The 5000-nt window shown below is 30.1% G+C and overlaps 1 pseudogene; it reads right to left on the reverse strand.

Moving 5' to 3' along the window:
* Nucleotides 1-4083: 4083 nt before the first annotated feature.
* LOC137624682 (piggyBac transposable element-derived protein 4-like) overlaps nucleotides 4084-5000 on the reverse strand; it is a 12199-nt pseudogene continuing 11282 nt past the window's right edge.

Genomic DNA, 5000 nt, shown 5'->3' on the forward strand with positions numbered 1-5000 from the left:
ATCGACACAGCTTTCTATAAAGCAAAGAAAACTTTTTATGAAACTGACTCTAAAACTGATTTTAATATGAAAAACCTTCTCATTTTACCCTTCCACAATAATTTCTTGACAATTCCTAGATTAATGAAAGTTTTTAATGTTAATGTTATTTTTAAAAATATTTCTTTAAAGGATATGTTAATTAGAAATTCACCTGTACAAAGCAATGGATGTGTTTATGAGATCCCATGTAAGCAATGTAATAAAAAATGTGTAGGACAAAGTGGTAAAGACCTTGAAACGAGATTAAAACAACACAGATATAATGTTCGAACAGAAAACCAAACAAGTAGTTTGTTTCAGCATATGAATAACCTTAATCACACTATTAATTGGAAAGGGGCAAAAGAAATTTTATATTGTAAGGACATAACAAAACGCAATATCATAGAATCATGTATCATAAAGAAAAAACGTGTAAAATTGATCAACAATAGCCCAGGAATGTATAAACTTGATGAACTTCTTATAAAAAATGTATTTAAACAATTGTCATTTTTAAACTAGCTGTAATTTTTAAACTCACTAATTTTTAAACTAGTTATAATTTTAAACTAGTTGTGTGCTAATTTTTTTATGTTATTGTATTATTTCTTGTTTACTGCTGTCGCAAAGGTGACTTTGATCCTGTTTCTTAACTTTGTATTAATTGGACCTGAAGAGGTATGACAATACAAAAGCGGTAGTCCAAGAATTTCGTTTTTCTGATCCTTCCTCCAGCAAAGTGACAAATTTATACATTGCATTGCTCAGCGATAGATCGTCAAAATATATATATATATATATATATATATATATATATATATATATATATATATATATATATATATATATATATATATATATATATATACATATATATATATATATATATATATATATATATATATATATATATATATATATATATATATATATATATATATATATATATATATATGTGTGTGTGTGTGTGTGTGCGTGTGTATTAATATATATATATATATATATATATATATATATATATATATATATATATATATATATATATATATATATATATATCTATATATATAGATAGATAGATATATTTATCGAGAGATAGATAAATAGACATACATATAAGTGGAGGGTGATTTTATGAAATAATAGTTTTACATCTTACCTCTAAGTGAAACATGTATTAAGTGGGTTGGTAAGCAAACTTTCTACCAGGATAATATATATGTGTATATATGTATATATATATATATATGTATGTATATATATATATATATATATATATATATATATATATATATATATATATATATATATATATATATATATAAATATATATATATATATATATATATATATATATATATATATATATATATATATATATATATATATATATATATATATATATATGTATTCCGGAAGAACAGATGGAGTTGGAAGAGAAGTGATAGGAATAATGATTCCACCAAGAGCTGAAAAGGCATCAATTGAGTGGATAGCTGTAGATAGTAGATTGATACTTGATAAAATCGAATCAATGTAGTGCAATATAAGTATTGTAGTTCGGTATTTACCAACAAATTAGTCCTTTGAAGAAAGGGAAGATGAATACTATGAAGAACTACAGAGTGTAATAGATGAGATCCTAGAGAGAGATATGAAAATTGTGATTTTTAACTTCAATGCTAAAGTTGGAAGAAATAATCAAGTTATAGAAAAGGTGATTGGTGTCAAGGGTCATGACGAAGTCCTAATAAAAATGTAGCTCCTTTCCTAATTTTCTGTTCAACAATCTCGACAGTGGAGTTCCTTTTTTTTCAGCACAAGGATATTCACAAATTTACATGGACTTCACCATGTGGAAGATGTTGTTTGTGAACACTAGCTCCTAATTACAACACTGAAATTGAAACTTAAATCACCAAGCAGACAGGTTTGATACAACTAAGTTTCTGGAAGAAGAGTACACAGAAACACTTGTAATTGAATGGAGGAATCGATTTACAATCTTGGAAAATTTTAGAGACAAATGGGCAGACAGTTAATGAAGAATTATGTGATATTAAGAACATATATCAGTCAGTTGCTAGTGAAGTCTTGAGACACGCAGCTACAAGGAGAAATCCATGGATATCATATGATACGTGGGATATTAAAAGGAGTCAAAGACCGAAATTGATGATCGAAAGTTTTTGAAGAAATAATTAAAATTCCAAGATAGGGCATGGTAACTATTCCAATATTGATACAGAAGTCAAAAGAAAAGCTAGGAATGACTAGAGAAAATATTTAGACTGTAAAGCAGAAGTGATTAAAAAGATATGATTTATGGAGTAGCTATGGTGTAAGAATCGCTCATAGAATTATTAATAGAATATCCATTAGGGCAAAGAGGAAGAAACATATACCGATGAAAAACAGAAATTGATCTGTTTAACAATAGAAGATGAAGAAAGGCAGCGTTGGATGAACATTTCATTGAAGTTATGAATAGGAGATACAAAGGAAATACTTTGATTGATATACCTGAAACTGATGAAGAGGCTGATGTGCCCATGAATTAATTCAGTGTGTTTGGAGTCAAAGCTATCCTTAAAACAATCCAAGAGATGGAAAGCCCCTTGATACGATGGAGTAACTACCAAGATGATACTGGCAGAGAATGAAGTGCTCCCAGGAATATTTACTAAATGTTTGGGTAGAATGTGGTATGAAGAGGCAAAACCTAATGAATTGGAGTTTTGAGTGTTGATGAAAATGCACCCCCCCCCAAAAAAAAAAAAGAGAGACCATACTAATTGCAATATTTACAGAGGCATAACACTTACGTCAGTTGTTATGATTATATATAGTATGCTTATACTAAAGAGACTAGAGAAAAAGATTGATGAAAAGGTGAGAGATGAACAAACAGGATCTCGAATAGGTAGAAGTTCCACTAACCAAATTTTTATTTTGATACATGTACAGCAATGTGTTGAATGTAGAAATTCAGTTTTGATGGCATTTGTGGCTAATTTTGTGGAGAGTCCTGCGTTATAATGGAATTCCTTTTAAATATATGAGCATAGTAAGTCAAAATTTAATGTTAATGGGGTCCTATCAAATGAATTACCCGTAAATAGCGGAATACTCCAATGGAACGTGTTGTCACCTATGCTGTTTATCCTCCTCATGGATTTCGTAATGGGTAGAAAAGTCAGATATGGTAGAGAAGGATTGGACTGGATTGCTGATAGGAAATTATCAAGACCTATAAATGCTGATGATGCAGTCTTATTAGCAGACCACCACAGGATTTGTAATGATTGCTTACCAGAATGCATGAAATATCATACGAAGTTTCGCTCAAAATAAATAAAAGAAAGACAGAGATGAGAAAAACGGAGTATGTAATAGAAGATTAACTATCATAGGAAGGAGAAAGGATTAACCCTTTCGGTGAGGATATTCTTATATCAATGTTGCGCAGCTCTGTACAATTTCACCAAAAAATTCAAAATGCTCAAAATTTATTTCAGCTAATTTTCCATGTGTTCTATAATCTTTCTGTTTTTAGAATTTAACAATATTTTTACTTGAGTATATCTTTTTATATCTTTTATTCTTCGATAAAAGGAAAAAATGGAGAAAAATCACAATTTTTTTTTTTTTTAAATCTTATAAATTTCACCAACAATACATTGCCACTTCATCAATGACTAGCACATTTATTTTCTGCATTGACAACGCATTCGTATACTTTATGATATGTTTGGCATGTCTCAAAATACGGAATGATACAATGAGCGGGCTTTCCAACACATTGATCACATAAAAAAGTTGTTTGCTTTCTTTTATATTCACCTTTACCTTGCATCAAGCATTTCTTTGGCATGATAGAGCATCCAATATATTGGGGTTTGTATTTTTTGTCAAAATATTTGGCTGGAAAATGCTTTTCATTTGAGTTTTTCTCCCCTTATTCACTTCTAACATAGTGTTGTTATTTTTTTCCTTGAAATTTTTATCTGATCCAGGTTAGCAGTGGGATCTGAATGTTTTATCATGTGTTAGGGTCTATTAATACTGCTTCAATAATAAAATGCCAAATGGGCTGGTACCATTTCTGACTTTCTTTTGTAACAATATGTTGAGCAAAGCTAATCAGACTTATCAACTCCCCCATATACTTATTTTATTCCACATGAACACATGGATAGTCTATTTCTCTGTCACCCTTTTCTGAATGAAGTTCAATATTATGTTCCTAATGTTACAATTACCCCTGCTTGTACCTTGTCAAGAACAAGCAAGTATTTTACCACCATTCCTTACCCATGTTCCTGCTAAAACTCCCCTTTTAACTGTTAATTGTTTCATATCAGTTGGCAGACCCTTTTTTATTCACTCTAACTGTCCCACAAGCTAAAGTTTTATGTTTTTTTATGAAGTTCCATATAAAAAAGAGATACACTGTTATAAAAGCTGTCCATGTAAACAATATGACCTTTGATTTCATAACCCTCTAACAAAGACAGCCCAACATGAGTATCCAGCCCATGTGATGGTTGACGAGCAGAGTCTTTACCAGTATACACATTGAATTTAAGTAGGTAACCAGTATGATCAACTGTCATAGACCATACTTTTATTGCCCATTTAGTTTAAGGTTTTGATGGTAATTATTGCTTGAAAAATAACCACACTTTAAAATTTATCATGCTGTCATCAATACTGATTTCTCTATTGCTAACAGTACTTCCCATACAAATCTTTTTGTACTAGGAAAATTGCGTACTGGACATTTGCGTCCCGGACAGTTGTGTCCCGGACAATTGCGTCCCCGGACAATTGCGTCCCCGGACAATTGCGTCCCCTGACTTTTTTTTTTTTTTTTTTAACATATCGGATAATTTCTTTAGTTTCTAGATTTTCTTCTAAGGAACTACTTATCTCTTATAGAAACTTAACCCAATGACACAGATAATTTATGAAGT

Source organism: Palaemon carinicauda, chromosome 31 (assembly GCF_036898095.1).
Source record: "Palaemon carinicauda isolate YSFRI2023 chromosome 31, ASM3689809v2, whole genome shotgun sequence".
NCBI lineage: Eukaryota > Metazoa > Arthropoda > Malacostraca > Decapoda > Palaemonidae > Palaemon > Palaemon carinicauda.